The sequence below is a fragment of the Lissotriton helveticus genome, chromosome 1_1 (assembly GCF_964261635.1).
Source record: "Lissotriton helveticus chromosome 1_1, aLisHel1.1, whole genome shotgun sequence".
Lineage (NCBI taxonomy): Eukaryota > Metazoa > Chordata > Amphibia > Caudata > Salamandridae > Lissotriton > Lissotriton helveticus.
The window spans coordinates 1,160,110,837-1,160,128,811 of NC_136057.1; positions in this window are offsets into that span (position 1 = coordinate 1,160,110,837).

The following is a 17,975-nucleotide window of genomic DNA, read 5'->3' on the forward strand; positions in this document are numbered from 1 at the left end:
TATCCGCAGTAACTCTGTGGATCAGGACTCAGAGCATTTCATATAGCGAAGTGGACTGCTGAAAGCAAATTCCACAAGTTATTTCACCAAATCCCATATTCAGGAGCCTTTCTTCCCCCCCTGCAGATTTACTGAAGGTTCTGATATCGATGATTTGGTGGGGGCGGGTGTTAGGAGAAGAAAAGGCCCAACATATAATGGACCCTTATTGTTACAAATTATTTTCATCTTTTACTGTACATTTGCTTATATATTCATGCTACCAATATTTTTATCTGTGACACCTCTTCTCCTCCACAGATAACAGTTTTTAAATTTCAGATCACATCATCTTTAGGGAGAAGGACGAAATGAAAAGCTATGGCTATTAGAATCTGATTTAATGCTATAGATTACACTGGAACGCAAATTGTACTCAAAAGCGTTTCACGAGTTATAAAAAAACAACTATCATCCATCCAAACAAAATAATATAAAATATTTTCCCAGATTGAAACTGGATAAATGTACTGTTTCACTAAAAGGAATTTATGATCATATCACACATCAACCGCTGCAATAAACTAGAAGAAGTAAGTTGGTTTCATAGAGATAGAATACATTACAGGTAGAAGGAAACGCAGAACAACTGTATAATTTAGCAATAAACTGAAGCTGTAAATTTCAGTGTTGCAGGGGATCGTGCAGAATTGCTACCAGTTTCGCATATGTGCCTGGATAAATATCTTAATACAGAGCGTTCATCGGAAGAGAGCAGATAGCCTAAGCCTTTGTGGATTTACTGACGATACATACAGTACTGATGTAGCTTTGAGAGAACATTGCGGCTGAAAGTAACGTACAACTATGATTTAATTCAGATGTAAATATGTTGAATTTTAACTTGCCTGGGGTCAAAGATCAAGAAAAAATAGGTCAAATAAAATATGTATCTCTCGATTTTTTACCTGAAACGTGTTGCTACCTCAAAATCCTAGACATTACAAAGTGATTTTCTTTCCCTAATGCATAGTCGGGGAAGGAAATTCGCCCAACAAACAAACTCTTTATTGGCTATAATTTCTTACATTTTTGCTATTCCTTGTTACACAACTGAAAGATATGCTGGCAATTTCCATGTCATCAACACATTATTCTTCAGCACCCTCATTCCTTCAGATTCTGAACTAGGCAGCATATTTCGGATCCCTTGAAACGATTGTAAATCTATTTTAATGAGCTCAAAGTGTGCACATATTCAGGAGAGGGGGTACCCACAATGTTAATCAGACTTTCCATAGTTCGAAAGATATGTTTTCTTGACACACTCGATTTTTTCCCACCCATTTCGGGTTTAGTTACTTTAACCAGAATTGCTGAAATTGAAACATGTCAGAAAAAAATTCACTCATTCCTCTACAACTGTATTTATTTAGTTTATTTGCCTATCAGTATTTTATAAAGCAGGCACATAACAATTACATATACGATTAGTGGAAAGTTTTAAAGAAAGTATTGTACTATGGGCCTTTGTTTCTTATGCTGACAATCTTAGGCAATGAGGATTCACAGTCAAAGTGTCCACTACATAACAATCCAGGTCAAGGTCAAAATGCCTCGCTCTTTTAAAGTAAACGCTTTTTATTTGTTGCACATGCGATGTTGCGAGGAGGCAGAGTAGTGCAATGCCCGAACTCTTAGAACAGTTGTGGCTGAAGGTAGTGTGGTGTGTCCATGTAGCAGTGTGTTTTTTTTATGGATGGTGATGCAGGGTACACTTCTTTAATGTAGGGTGGTAGGGTGTTATCTACAGTAGATAGTAAGGTGGTGACAACTGGCAGGTTGATGTTGTAGGGCTAAGAGCAATTGTGTGTTGGTACTGTGGTGCGCTGATATTCTTAGCACATTGCTGTTGGGACATGCCATAGTGGGTGATAGTTCAGACCACCTTGTAGTGATAATTGACCAGAGAGGGCTGTGGAGTATTTAAAGTGGTATTGTCATGCCGGAGTGGTGATATTGTACTTGGTAGAGTGGTGCTGTGCTAGTTCTTGAATGGTTAAACCCAGATCTGTTGACTGGGTGTGAGTGTTTGATTGGTTCAGATGCTCCGTCCATCACCACCCCCTTTTGTACCACTTTGTCGCCATAAGTTGGCAGGGTATGCTCAGACGTGAGTCCCTTGCTCACTTTGCCACTGGATTCAAGCAAACCGGGCTGAAGACGGCTGAAATGCCAGAAACCGGTCCTCGGAAGCTTGTTTCCGGTCCAGGGAAGGAATGGCTTGGCAGTTCGGGCTGGACTGTTCCCATGAGGCACAGAGTCAGACTGATATGCATATGGCCCTGTCTGAACTGGGGTGGCAGAGTGGGCTAAAGAACGGTGATGGATTCAACCCAGATCTGTTGACTGGGTGTGAGTGTTTGATTGGTTCAGATGCTCCGTCCATCACCACCCCTTTTGTACCACTTTGTTCGCCAAAAGTTGGCAGGGTGTGCTCAGACGTGAGTCCCTTGTTCACTTTGCCACTGGATTCAAGCAAACCGGGCTGAAGACGGCTGAAATGCAAGAAACCGGTCCTAGTAAGCTTGTTTCCGGTCCAGGGAAGGCATGGCTTGGCAGTTCGGGCTGGACTGTTCCCATGAGGCACAGGGTCAGACTGATTTGCATATGGCCATGTCTGAACTGGGGTGCGCGAGTGGGCTAAAGAATGGTGATGGATTAAACCCAGATCTGTTGACTGGGTGTGAGTGTTTGACTGGTTCAGATGCACCGTCCATCACCACCCCTTTTGTACCACTTAGTTCTTGAATGGTAGCATACTTTTTGAGTAATAGTGTGGTGGTGATGAAGTTGTGGTAGACTACCACTATGAGTTGGATATTGCAGATGCAATGGTATTTCCATGGTGGTGGCAGATGGTATGATCGTGATGGAAGTGCTAATGAAGTACAATACAGAAGGTGGACTGGGGTTTGGTAGTGGGGTGCTGGAGAATGAAAATTAACTTAAGTGGTAGTGCAGCAGTGCTGGGTGGTAAAGATGTGCGGTGAGATCATAAAACAGATAATAGAATATTATTGCAGTGGTAGCTTTGGCTCTCTGATGCTGTATGCATTGCTTCATGTAGTAGTTTGGTGCTGAAAATGTTTTAGAGCATTAGTCCTGGTGAAGTAGTTTATTTGTGCAACGATGCTAGTGTTACTAACAGTGCTGTGATGCCAGTTTGTAGTGCAATGGAAGACATGGTACAGAAGTAATAAGTGTGATAGCATGGTGATGTGGGGTGGTAATGCATTGGGATGTTTATTCAGTAATATGGGTATGGAAGGGAACTTGGGTTACTTATGCGGTACACTGCAAGTGATAATGAAGTTATTCAATGTTAGGAAATCATGGGATGTGGCAGTGTAGTCTTGCAATGATAATATAGTTTGATGGTAGTAGTTCACGGTTGTAGTGTGGTGCTGGTAGATGGTAGTGTTTACTTTTAAATTAGTAGTGGAACTGTAATGTAGTAGTATGGCTACTAGTGCAGTGGTACAGAGTGGTACTGCAGTGCTTTGAAGTGATAATGAGGTGGCTGAGAGTTATAGTTAAGGATGAGGTGGTGCTTCAGTGACGGCTGATCGCAAGTGGAGGGGATGGTAGGGAAGTTATAAGTGGTTGTAGTACCTTGATTGGATGGTTGTACTGTGCCATGGATGGCAGTAGCGGCTCCTGGTGGGAGTGCTACCGTGCAGTGACGTGGGGCTGGGGATGGGTAGGGTGGGGGTTAGTGAATACCGGAATATGGATGAATGCAGATAAATTGACAATTAAATCAATAAAAACGAATTTTGTTGCGCCCGCTGCATCGCATTTTGCGATGCAGCGCGTGCAACGGAATCCGTTTTATTGATTTAATTGTCAACTTACCTCCATTCATCCATATTCCGGTGTTTACTACCCCCCCACCCTGCCCCTCCCCACCCCACATCACTTCTCAGTAGCACTCCCACCAGGAGTCGCTACTGATGGATGGTACTGAATGGTAATTGTACTGCTAGTAGGTAAGTGGAATGGTGCACTCGGAAATATTGTAGTCCACAAGTTCTCAGTTTTAATTCAAAATATTTGTATTCTTCCTTTGATTCATGAAATCATTTTTCCATGCATTGTCACATTTAGCCAACGAATTTCGTCAAAAATGTTTTTGAACTTAATCAGGGCTGTGGACAATACATAAAAAAAGATAATAAAGAAATCATATATCAATCAATCAATCAATCATAGACATTTATAGAGCGCTCTACTTACCCGGAGGGTCTCAAGGCGCTAGGGGGGGGTGCTGCTACTGCCCGAACAGCCAGGTCTTGAGCTTCTTCCTGAAGGCGAGGTGGTCTTGGGTCAGGCGCAGGTCGGTCGGGAGGGAGTTCCAGGTCTTGGCAGCCAGGTAGGAGAAGGACCTTCCTCCTGTTGTCGTTCTTCGGATGCGGGGGACGGCGGCGAGGGCGTGACTGGCTGATCGGAGGTGTCGTTTGGGAGCGTAGAAGTTGATGCGGTTGTTGAGGTAGCTCGGGCCTTGATCGTGTAGGGCTTTGTGTGCGTGGGTGAGGAGACGGAAGGTGATTCTCTTGTTGACCGGGAGCCAGTGCAGGTCTCTTAGGTGTCCGGAGATGTGGCTGTGTCGTGGGATGTCGAGGATGAGTCTGGCTGAGGCGTTCTGGATCCGTTGGAGTCTCTTCTGGAGCTTGGCGGTGGTTCCGGCATAGAGGGCGTTGCCGTAGTCCAGTCGGCTGGTGACGAGGGCCTGGGTGACAGTCTTCCTGGTCTCGGTGGGGATCCACCGGAAGATTTTCCGTAGCATGCGCAGGATGTTGAAGCACGACGAGGAGACTGCGTTGACTTGCTTGGTCATGGAGAGGGAGGAGTCCAGGATGAAGCCCAGGTTGCGTGCGTGGTCTGTCGGTTTGGGTGCAGTTCCCAGGGCGGGGGGCCACCAGGAGTCGTCCCAGGCGGAGGGCGAGGATCCCAGGATGAGGACTTCCGTCTTGTCCGAGTTCAGCTTCAGGCGGCTGGTCGACATCCACTCGGCTACTTCTTTCATTCCTTCGTGGAGGTTGGCTCTGGCGGCGGCGGGGTCGTTGGTAAGGGAGAGGATCAGCTGGGTATCGTCGGCGTAGGAGATGATGTTCAGGTTGTGTTGGCGTGCGATGGCCGCGAGGGGGCTCATGTAGACGTTGAAGAGGGTTGGGCTCAGCGAGGATCCTTGGGGTACGCCGCAGATGACTTCGGTGGCCTTTGATTTGTACGGAGGTAGGCGGACTCTCTGGGTTCTTCCCTCGAGGAAGGAGATGATCCATTCCAGTGCCTTCTCCTGGATTCCGACGTCGTAGAGGCGCTGCACTAGGGTGCGGTGGCAGACGGTGTCGAAGGCCGCGGAGAGGTCTAGGAGGATGAGCGCCGCTGTTTCTCCGTTATCCATCAGGGTTCGGATGTCATCGGTGGCAGCGATGAGGGCGGTCTCGGTGCTGTGGTTGGCTCGGAAGCCAGACTGTGAGGGGTCGAGAGATCCGTTCGTCTCAAGGAAGGCGGCCAGCTGCTTGTTGACGGTCTTCTCGATGACTTTGGCTGGAAACGGGAGGAGCGAGATGGGGCGGTAATTCTTCAGTTCGGTGGGGTCCGCTGTTGGTTTCTTGAGTAGAGCGCTGAGTTCGGCGTGCTTCCAGCTCTCAGGGAAGGTGGCGGTGTCGAATGAGGTGTTGATGATGTCCCGCAGGTGGGGTGCGATGACAGCGTCGGCCTTGTTGAAGACGTGGTGAGGGCAAGGGTCGGTCGGAGATCCGGAGTGGATGGAGTTCATCGTGCGGACGGTGTCTTCGGTGCTGATAGGAGTCCAGGCGCGGAGGGTGGTGGTGGGGGGCGGTGGTTCGGTTGAGTCGGGCGTGGCGTTCGTCGGTTGGGTGTTGAAGCTGTTGTGTATGTCCGCGATCTTGTTGTGGAAGTAGGAGGCGAGGGAGTTGCAGAGTTCTTGCGATGGGGTGATGTCGTTGTTTCCGGCGTTGGGGTTGGAGAGCTCTTTCACGATGTTGAAGAGTTCCTTGCAGTTGTGTGCGTTGTTGTCCAGTCGGTCCTTGAATGCAGTTTTCTTGGTGTCGCGGATCAGCTGGTGGTGCTTCCGGGTGGCAAGCTTGAGGGTGGTCATGTTGTCCGGTGTTGGCTCCCTTCTCCAGGCTTTCTCGAGGGCTCGGCAGTTCTTCTTGGAGCTCTTGAGTTCGTCGGTGAACCATGGGGCCTTCTTGCTGCCGGGTCTGCTGGGCGGGGTCTTCAGTGGGGCGAGTACGTCCGCGCAGTTGCTGATCCACTTCGTGAGGTTGTCGGCGGCCTGGCTGGGGTTCGCTGAGCTGGCGGGAGGGTGCTGGCTCAGGGCAGCGGCGAGCTGGTCGGCTGTGATCTTGCTCCAGCTTCTTCGGGCAACCTGTTGCTGGTGGTGGTGGGTCGTCGTTCTTCTGAAGGTGAAGTGGACGCAACTGTGGTCCGTCCAGTGGAGTCCAGTGGCGTGGCTGAAGGTGATGTCTTTGCTGGATGAGAAGACGGCGTCGAGTGTGTGTCCGGCGAGGTGGGTGGGGGTGGTCACCAGCTGCTTGAGTCCGAGGTTGGCGAGGTTGTCCAGCAGGGTGGTGGTGTTGCGGTCGTTGTTGTTCTCCAGGTGGAAGTTGATGTCCCCCAGGAGGATGTAGTCAGCGGAGGGGAGGGCATGCGGGCTGACGAAGTCGGCGATGTCCTCGCTGAATCGTGTGCGTGGTCCAGGGGGTCGGTAGATCAGGGTGCCTCTGAGGGTGGTCTTCGGGTCGGTGTGGATCTGGAAGTGTAGGTGTTCGGCGGTGGTCAGGATGTCGTCTGTGCTGGTCGTGATGCGGATGGTGTCCCTGTGGATGATGGCGATGCCTCCTCCTATCTGGTTGGCAGTGCGGTCCCTCCGGGTGATCTTGTAGCCCTCTGGGATGGCGATGGCGATGTCGGGAGCTGAAGAGGCGTTCATCCAGGTCTCCGTGAGGAAGGCAACGTCTGGTGCTGTGGTGTCGATGAGGTTCCAGAGTTCGATGGCGTGTCTGTGGACTGAGCGGGTGTTGAGCAGGATGCACTTCAGGTGGTTGGTGCTGGTGTTCGTCTTGGCGGGTGCTGGTGCGAGGCAGGTCCGGATGCAGGTGAACTTGCAGGACTGGCAGATGAAGGGTCCGTGGGTGCGTCTCGGGGTGGCACGGTAGCATCCCGGGGCTCGTCCGTCGTTGAGTGCGATGAGGGTGGCGGCGTCGTACATCCGGCGGGTGGGCTGGGGTCTGCGGAGGCCAGGGGTCCTGGCGCTGGGCGCGGGCCAGGCGCGGACGGGCGCAGACGGGCTTACCTTTGGCGCACCTTCGGCGCTCAGTCGGTGCTCCCGCTGCGCGCGTCCGCTGCGCGGTCGCTGAGGGGGCGTCATAAGAAGGGATCCTGGAGGGCGGGTCAGGCGGGAGGCGGGGAGCGCGTGGGCCTATCGGTAGGCGGGGGGGCGGGGTCGCGTCAAAACCGGCGCGAAATCCAGGCGGCCGGCCCTGCGGCGGCTGGGGCGCCGGGCTGGATCGGCAGCAGGCAGCAGGTAAGTGGCAGGCAGCAGGCGGGGAGCGAGGGGGCAACCAGGCCGAGGGCACAGATGAACTAAAACATAAACAGCACCACAAATGTATAACAAACCAAAAAAACACATCACACAATCATAGACAGAAGTGCACTATGACATAACATACATTCAATCAATCAAGCAATCACTGCATTTATAAAGCGCGCTACATACCCGTGAGGGTATCAAGGCGCTTGGGGAGGGAGGGGGCGCCACTACTGATCGAAGAGCCAGGTCTTGAGGAGTCTTCTGAAGGCCAGCAGGTCCTGTGTCTGTCGTAGGCTGGTGGGGAGACCGTTCCAGGTCCTGGCGGCGAGGTAGGAGAAGGGTCTGCCGCCGGCGGTGGTTTTCCGGACATGAGGAACTGTGGCGAGGGCGAGGTTGGCTGAGCGGAGGTTTCGGGTAGGGGTGTGGAAGCTGAGACGGTTGTTGAGGTATATGGTTCCGGCGTTGTGTAGGGCTTTGTGTGCTTGAATGAGGAGTTTGAAGGTGATCCTCTTGTTGACAGGGAGCCAGTGCAGGCCTCTCAGGTGGGGTGTGATGTGGCTGCGTCGGGGGATGTCGAGGATCAGTCGTGCCGAGGCATTCTGGATTCGTTGGAGTCATCTCAGGAGCTTGGTTGTTGTTCCGGAGTAAAGGGTGTTCCCGTAGTCGAGTCTGCTGGTGATGAGGGCCTGGGTGATGGTTTTCCTCGTGTCGGGAGGGATCCATTTAAAGATCCTGCGGAGTATGCGGAGGGTGTTGAAACAGGATGCGGAGACGGCGTTGACTTGCCTGGTCATGGAGAGGGTGGAGTTGAGGATGACCCCCAGGTTGCGTGCGTGGTCTGTGGGTTCCGGGGCTGTGCTTAGCGATGTGGGCCACCAAGAGTCATCCCAGGCTGATGGGGTGGGTCCGAGAATGAGGACCTCCATCTTGCCTGAGTTCCGCTTCAGTCTGCTGTCCCTCATCCAGTCAGCTACGGCCTTCATTCCTCTGTGGAGGTTGGCTTTGGCGGTGTGGGGGTCTTTGGTGAGGGATATGATCAGCTGGGTGTCATCGGCATAGGAGATGATGTTGAGGGTATGTTGTCGTGCGACGTGGGCGAGCGGTGCCATGTAGATATTGAACAGTGTCGGGCTGAGGGAGGATCCCTGTGGGACGCCGCAGATGATCTCGGTGGGTTTCGAGTGGAAGGGTGGGAGGCGGACGCTCTGGGTTCTGCTGGAGAGGAAGGATGTGGTCCAGGCCAGGGCCTTCTCTTGAATTCCGGCGTCATGGAAGCATGCTGAAAGGGTGCGGTGGCAGACTGTGTCAAAGGCTGCTGATAGGTCCAGAAGGATGAGGGCGGCTGTTTCTCCTTTGTCCATCAGGATCCTGATGTCGTCAGTGGCGGCAATGAGGGCGGTCTCGGTGCTGTGGTTGCTGCGAAAACTGGATTGGGAGGGGTCCAGGATGTTGTTGTCTTCAAGGTAGCGGATTAGCTGTTTATTGACAATCTTCTCTGTTACTTTTGCCGGGAACGGGAGCAGGGAGATGGGCCGGACGTTCTTGAGGTCCTTGGGGTCCACCTTGGGCTTCTTCAGAAGGGCGTTGATCTCGGCGTGCTTCCAGCTTCCTGGGAAAGTTGCTGTCTCGAAGGAACTGTTGATTGTTTTTCATAGGTGGGGCACGATGGTTGTGCTGGCTTTGTTGAAGACGTGGTGAGGGCAGGGGTCAGATGGGGATCCGGAGTGGATGGAGTTCATGATTTTGATGGTGTCTTCGTCGCTGACGTTGGACCAGGCAGTCAGGCGGCTGGTGCGGGTGGTGGTTGCAGGGGTGGTGGACTCGGTGGTGGGTGCGGGGGTGTGGGAGTTGAAGCTGTCGTGGATGTCGGTGATCTTGCGGTGAAAGAAGGCGGCCAGGGAGTCGCACAGGTCTTGTGATGGTGGGATGTCGTTGGTGTTGGAGAGTTCTTTCACGATGCTTTAGAGCTCTTTGGTGTTGTGGGCGTTGTTGTCTAAGCGGTCCCTGAAGGCGGTCCTCTTGTCGGTACTGATGAGTTGGTGGTGTCTGCGGGTGGCATTCTTGTGGGCTGTGTGGCTGTCTGGTGTTCGGTCATGCAGCCATTTCTTCTGCAGCTTCCGACAGGTGCGCTTGGATATCCGGAGGTCTTCAGTGAACCAGGCAGCTTTCTTGCTGGTGTAGTTGGTTGTGGAGGTCTTGAGAGGGGCGAGGGTGTCGGCGCAGTCGTTGATCCACTGTTTGAAGTTGGTCGCGGCGGTGTCTGGGTCGGTGGGGTCGGCTGGTGGTCTCAGGGTGAGGGTGGTGGTCAGTTGGTCCTTGGTGATATTGCCCCAGCAGCGGCATGGCAGCTGTTGGGTGCAGTGGTGAGTGATGGGTTTCCCGAAGGTGAAGTGGATGCATCTGTGGTTTTTCCAGTGGGGTTCGGTGGTGTGGTTGAAGGAGACGTGGGGGCTGGTGGAGAAGATGGGGTCCAGGGTGTGTCCGGCGGCGTGGGTGGGTGCCGTCACGAGTTGCTTGAGTCCGAGGTTGGCGAGGTTGGCAATCAGGGCGGTGGAGTTGGCGTTGTTGTTGTTCTCGAGGTGGAAGTTCAAGTCCCCGAGGAGGATGTAGTCTGTGGAGGCGAGGGCGTGGGTGCTGACGAGGTCGGCGATGGTGTCGCTGAACTGTGGTCGAGGTCCGGGAGGTCTGTAGACGAGTGTTCCTCTGAGGGTGGTGTTGGGGTCGGTGTGGATCTGGAAGTGTATGTGCTTGGCGGAGGTGAGGGTGTCGTCGGTGTTGGTCGAGATTCTGATGGTGTCTTTGTGGATGATGGCGATTCCCCCTCCTACCCTGTTGGTGCGGTCTCTGCGGGAGATCTTGTAGCCCTGTGGGATGGCTATGGCGATGTCCGGTGCTGAGGTGGCGGTCAGCCTGGTCTCCGTCAGGAAGGTGACATCAGGGGCGGTAGAGTGTAGGAGGTCCCAGAGTTCTATGGCGTGTTTGCGAGCAGAGCGAGTGTTGAGGAGGATGCAGCGGAGGTGGTTGGGTTCTCTGGTTGGTGGTTTGGTGGGCTGGATGCTGGTGAATCTGCAGTTCCGGCAGGCGAAGGATCCTTGGGTGCGCTTTGGGGTAGCTCGGTAGCAGGGGTGGTCTCGTTCGGTGTTGAGTGCGTGCTGGAGTCGTAGTGCAGTCTGGCGTTTTGCGGGGGCGCGGGGTCCAGGGGTTCTGGTGCTGGGCGCGGTCCAGGTGCGGACGGGCGCAGACGGGCTTACCTTCGGTGCGCCAGCGGCACGCGTCTGCTGTGCGCGTCTGCTGCACGGCCTCCATAAGAGGCGAAGTGGGAGGGAAGGGCAGCTGGGAGGCGGGAGCGGGGCGGCCAATGGGCGGGCAGGGGTACAGAAGGAAAAAGGGGGTGGAGCCACGGGGGAGCAGCGGCGGGGAGCGGGAGGGGGCACAGAGGGGCAGGGGCACACAAGGAGAGCCGAGAAACCAAAAATAAACAATAAATAAAAAATACAGGAGCAACAACAATGTACAGTGAGGGACGGAATACAATGAACAGTGAGGAGAAAAGGAATACAAAACCCGGGCCACACCAGCGGCGAACCCTCGGCAGCACTCGGGTTCCAGAGGAGTCGAGCAGCGTGGGGAGTGACCTGGGGTCAGGTCACCTTAATGTATAATGAGACATCAAAGCATGACAATCAATCAGTGAATTATAACATAACATCCATAAATATATAACAAAAGATCACAACATGACAAACAGCCTGTGAACAAAATAATATATACCATTATATGTTGTGCCCATGAGTATAGAAGAGAGTAACCTAGACAGAATTTCACTATGACATGGCATCCAGTAGTGTATACTGAACCATGAACGGTACTAATTATGTTGAAGATAGATGTACAGTTCAAGGTGATAGTGCTTGGCTAAGAGTGACTTTGTTGAGTCGGAGTAGAAGGGATAATATTCTGAGTAATGGGAGTGGTATTGTAGTACTGTTGGATGGCAGCACAGTGGTGCAGGATGTGGTGTGGCAGAGGAGGGTGGTTGTGTGCTGATGGTGCACGGTGGCAATCCTAGCAATGCTCTGTGCTGGTAGAGCATTGCTGGGAAGTTGTGGTGCATTTATTGGAAGTTATAGTATGGTTTTGGGAGATAGCACTGCATAGTCGTGATATTATAGTATGGTAGTGGGGTGGTAGTAAGGTTAATATGTTATAAAAAATAATTTACTGAAAAAAACAAAGTTTAAAGTTACATAATTGCATAGTGACAGGGATCAAAACTGTTTTTTTTTTAAAATGAAACAAGAGTGAAATTCCCCAGTTATAGTGTGGTGAACTAAACATAACTTGTACTGTGGTCATCTACTACTTATGACCTTATGCATTACATCATGCGTGACACTTAAGCGACATCACTGGGTCCGGTGCACAACCCCTGCTGGCAACCAGCACCCAGCCACTGCGGGCAACAAACATCCTCTTGCGCTGACCTTAGCATACTCCCCAGGGTGATTAGTGCACTTGTACAAACACTGATTAATTAATTGTCCTTTGACCATTCGCAGTGGGTGGCTGTCTGCAAGGCCTGGCTTCGGGCCAGGTCCTATGGTCTGCAAGCCTATAGCCCACACAATGTTGGTTGGCCACAGATCTAACTTTTATTTTTAATTAATTGTCGGTTGTGCAGTACTGGGTTGAACCTCTTATACCACACAAGAGAGCCTTGCTGGAACGGTGGTACCTATGGCAAAAAACAATTTTTTTATTCTCAGAGAGGGTCCCTTTGAGGCTACTCTAGATTGTTATGGGGGTTGGGTGTGTGCACCCTGTTCACTATTTGCCCTTTTTTTCATTCTTTAAGGGACTCAAATAGTCCTGTAATGGTGGCAGCAACATTTCTTTCATGGTGTGGTCAGTCACTCACACCATTTCTGTACCATGCATCCATGGAAGACGGGGCTTAGATGCATCTATTTTTACAAAATGTAGTGGTATACAAATTCATATTTTATAGCAGACCGTGAAGTATGGAAAATAGTTCATGGTTACCTGTGAAACATGGCTTTCCTCATCTTGACAGCAGAACTGTGCCACTGTTTAGGCCAGTAGTTTATGACAAGTTGATATAAATCAAATGTTAAGATTATCTAAATGATGGGTCAGAAAGACAAGTTATGCAGCATATTTTCTGACAGTATTAATTTCAGCTTGAAACATTTTTTGGGAAACCTCCGAATTGTTCAGCACATTATATGGCTAATGTAGTAAATCCATAACTATGTGATAAACAATGCAGCCATAAAATGATCCAAATCAAACAAATCCACTGGCCCTCCACCATTATGCATTATTCTGCCATTATAGGCAAACCTTAACAATTGTAATTTCAATCAGTGCCATTCTATCTATCTATCTATCTATCTATCTATCTATCTATCTATCTATCTATCTATCTATCTATCTATCTATCTATCTATCTATCTATCTATCTATCTATCTATCTATCTATCTATCTATCTATCTATCTATCTATCTATCTATCTATCTATCTATCTATCTATCTATCTACCTATCTATCTATCTATCTATCTATCTATCTATCTATCTATCTATCTATCTATCTATCTATCTGTCTGTCTGTCTGTCTGTCTGTCTGTCTGTCTGTCTGTCTGTCTGTCTGTCTGTCTGCCTGCCTGCCTGCCTGCCTGCCTGCCCGCCCGCCCGTCCGCCCGCCCGTCCGTCTGTCCGTCCGAGAACCCTGGGTGATTCCCAAGTTTAGGTGGAGAACACCTCCTGCATGGAGCACCCTACAACACCAGAGACACCCTGAATCTGCTCACCCTAATTGTCCACTTTTCTATGATTTTAAGCATCAGATTAATATTTTGCCATCCACACCAAGATAGAAAGGGACAAAGTCTTTTGCCATTCCTACAGAAAAGCCTTTAAGCATAGGATTAGCACAAATGACAAAAGCCCTTTACCACTCCAGGCACAGTATTACAGCATTGGATTGGAAAAATATAATCCAAAACCAACCTGGAATGAATACAAGCAACCCCTGACACATGTTTGGCTATTATTATAGCTTTTCAGGGAGGTTTAGATTTGTCCAGACACAAAAGAGCACCCAGTATGAGTCAAAATAATACCCTTTCAAGCATAGATTGCTGCATACATTATCTAGTGGTTGGCGCTTGAGTAAACTTTTTTGTATCCATTGCTCTTGTAAGGTGACCTACAATCCTGGTGGCATAATTATGCTACTATCTTCCTGTTTCATCAGTATTAATTTCCGCCTAAGTGATGAGTCTTTACACTTATCGTGCTCTAGTGATTCGACCAAAAAGCATACTTTTTATACAATTCCTCAAAATTATTATACCGATTGCCACAGATTCTCATCCAACACAGCTTTAGTGGAGAAGCGTGGCTCAATGGTTAGAGCGGCAGAGCCTGATGCAGAGGTCTGGCCCGGGAGCAGGGTTCAATTCCCGCCTCGGCGGCTCTTGGACTCAATCTCCCCGGACCTGATAATTCTTGCCTTGGTGTCTAGTCTAATCATGGGTCCCACTCTGTGACTCTGGGCAATAGCTTGCTTAATCTCCACAACGGCCCCAGCAGCGCTTGGATGCCTGGCATCACCTTGGGGGTGCCCAGGAGTGGACATCTCACAGGAAAGCCAGGAAGGGTTCCACAGCGGTATGAATACAGCGCTACGAGACCTCTGGGTAGAAGGCGCTATATAAATACAAACACATTTACATTTACTGTTGATTCCTTACTGGCAATTCACCCAATTGTCCCTCATTTAGGTGCATCAATTCCTTTTGTATCTCTCTTCATTTTCTCCATATTTATAGATGAATATACATCTCTTCATCACAGTAAATACGTAATGGAACCTTTGTTCCTAGTCTGATGATGTATTTGGACTCTAGGTAGCATAACTCTCTAACTGTCTCCTCCTCGTTCATGTTTAGAGATTGAATCAATCACATAATAGGTCATGTTCTGCCAAATACTTTTGTGCTGTGTTACTTGATGTTTGGCCATCGCATACATGATATTATTATTCTGTCCAGCCCTGATTTGTTCTACAATACATTTATCAGGAGCACAAGTGGTACTTCCCACATATTTTAGTTCAATTTGCCCTCTGACAAACGAAAAACGAATTTTGAGTTGAATGTAACCTTTTTGTTGATCTCAATGGTTTTCCTGTTTCTGTCTTTGAAACCTTTCATATTCCTGCCAATTGTACATGCCTTTTATGTGGCACATTTGGTGAAGCCTGTTTTTGATGTCTCTAGCCAGTTCATTTTCTATTCATTTGTGAAATTACATCTCACCAACTGAATTTTCAGAGATTCCGCTTTTCTGATACTTTCGTTTTACTGATGGCCTAGTCTTTCTCCAATATCTGGGTCTTGGTTTATTACTTTCTAATATTTGTTGAAGATACTGTAAATGTTGTTAATGTCCTTGTTATAAGTTAAAACCAGTCTGATCTCTTATGGTTTTGTTTCACTTAGCTCTACTCTTTCTTTTTTTCTAATTAGAGTTTCCATTCTCATGTTATGTTTAGTTTTCTCCCCATCTCGTTTGATATCACCACATTGATATCCTCTTCTTTTGAATTTCCAGATCACTTCCTCATTGTAGTTTTTATGATCATTTTCATTTGAACAATTTTTCTTCATTCATATTAGTTCATCATATGGTATACTCTGCTGTAATGCCCTCGGGTGGAGGCTTCTTTCATGTAAGGCACCGTTAGTGGCTGTTGCTTTTCTGAATGTTTTGGTTTCAATCATGTCATTCTCCACATAGACTGTTATGTCTAGAAAATTGATTCCCCTTGTATTCGTAGCATAGGCACATTTTAATCCAAGATCCTATTGATTTTAAACATATAACACATCATATATGTCTTCTTTGTGCCTCTCTATATGATACAACTCACGCCAATAAATCTTAGCCAAGGAGTGATTCTTTTCAAATGTATGTCATTCTGCTCTCCCCAAGCTATCTCTTTCTCCCATCACTGCATGGTGAGACTGTTGTAGCTTGGAGAGATTGAAATTTCCATGGCTGTACCATATTTTTGTTGGTATAAATCCTTGGTTAAAAATCAATACATTATTCATCAAACACATCTGTATCATATCAAACGACATCTGTGAGTGTTCCAAGTCACCTATGTGTTGCTCTTTCAAAAAATATTCACATGCATTGATTCCCACATCGTCTCTCAGTAATATCACCTCATCCGTTACCAGAAGATAACCGTTTTGCCAGGGAGTAGTTGCTATAGTCCTTAAAAAATCTCATGTATCTCATGTACGAGTTCAATGATTTCACAATTGGAGCAAGGTATTAATCCACATATATTGATGTTTTCTCAAATAAAGACGGACAATGCCAATACTATTTGTCTACCAGAGAGATTGACCAAAGTTTTTAGAATTTTTGGGAGAAAGTAAATTGTTGGAAATACTGATTTGTCAGACTTACTGTGTACACCTTGGTTCATAGTTACATTAAGTACATTCAGTGCTTAATGTGTTTCCATTAGCTCCTCATCATCTATTTCATGCATTCATTTATATAGTGTATTCAAATCTATATTTAATTTCTCCTGTGGTCCTCGTGGTTCCTTTTTTAGTACCTGTTGATCTTTCTTCCTCATTGCATATCGTTTTGCCAGTTTGAGTTTTTGCACAAAATTGTATGTGTCAATGTGAGTCTCTAAATTGTTAAAATGATTTTCTGTACATTATGATAGTAACTTAATAAATAAGCTATTTTCCTCCATTGTTAGTGTGGGGCTAGATAATAAACCACTAAATGTTCATCACCTGCGCTAGCTTGAACCTTTATTTCTTCTGATTCCCATAACATCTTCTTGTTTCCTTTTTGTACCTTTCCTCGACTGTGGCTGCGACCACAGCCTTTTCCTCTCATTGACTGTTGTTCTATGCACATCAGTCTTAATCTTTTTTTGGTTTAAGATGCTTTATCGCATATTAGTGCAATGGATCCTGAGGGATGTCACCTTGTTTATATAGCCAAAGGTCACATATATAGACAACAGCTATATACATTTGGTGGGTATAACATGCGCTGACATAAGCAGCCAGATGTATGTTCTGCATCGGTGAAGCTTGTGCAGTGTAAGGTTGTTTATTTTGGAAACGGTCAACAATATAATATTTGGTAGTGTCCATTGAAAAGAGCAATACATAAAACAAGACATCAGGCCTTTTCCATCTCTGCACCCAGGTTCTGTAACAAGATCCCCTGTGGAGTATCCGGATCACACCAAAGCTGCTTCAATGTAGGAAAGGGGTGAAGAAGCAACACTTTAAACACTCCACACAATGCATTAACAGTCCACCACAGAGTTACCTCTGCTATGATGCGTTTGACTTTATGCTGCTCTTCTCCTTACCTCATACATACATTGTGAATTCTTATACCATACCAGCAGTACTACTGATTTAGAGCACGATATTCGGTCTGATATGGATATGAAGGCGGGAGAGGTCCCATAGCCTGCCCTGCTGCAGGACATTACTTGAAACCTGCTTTGTCTTGTCTTGTATTTAATAATGAAAGGAAAGCAGATCACAAACTAGTCTTACAAAATTTAGGAAGATTTTTGACTGAGCGACATTTGAATCACATCAGAATCTTTGTAAGTAGAGTTTAGTGCCCCAGGCCGAGTCGCAATATATACCAGTTGTGAATGGAACAGAGTGATCTAAGCATGCAGTCTTTAGTAGGTCTCAGTACCTATTCTCGTTACTTTGCACAGTTACGTGTGTACTACACGTTTCCTCTGTCCAGATTTGTTTTTCGGCCAAGGTTACATGATTGGCGTTGTCACTGTCCCCTCCAGAGACTGTGCGACTCTACAACATGTTCACTTGAAGCATAAGTAAGGCGTGCTCTCACGGGCTGCTTCACAGCCCTATAAACTCACTGAAGAGAAAATTAGACAGACAGACAGACACTTAAGGGCATATTAACAAGCTGAAGTATCACCGCTTTCTCGGCACAATTCGCCGAGAAACCGGCGATACTTCCAGCGCCCTATTAACAAGGCATTGCAACGCCTGCCTCAAGCCCACTTTGCATGTCAGCGAGAAACATCGCTAATGACATGCAAAGTGGGCGTTCCCACGTCCAACCACATGTAAAATGTGGTTGGAGGTGGGAACACCCTATCACCAAGGCAGGCGTTGGGAGGAAAAGACCTGCGATAAACCCGTTTATCGCAGGTCTCCCAACGCCTGCTCGGACCAGGCGTTAGGCATTAATAACATGGGGGTGTGGATCATAAAGCTGAATCCACCCCCCCATATTATCA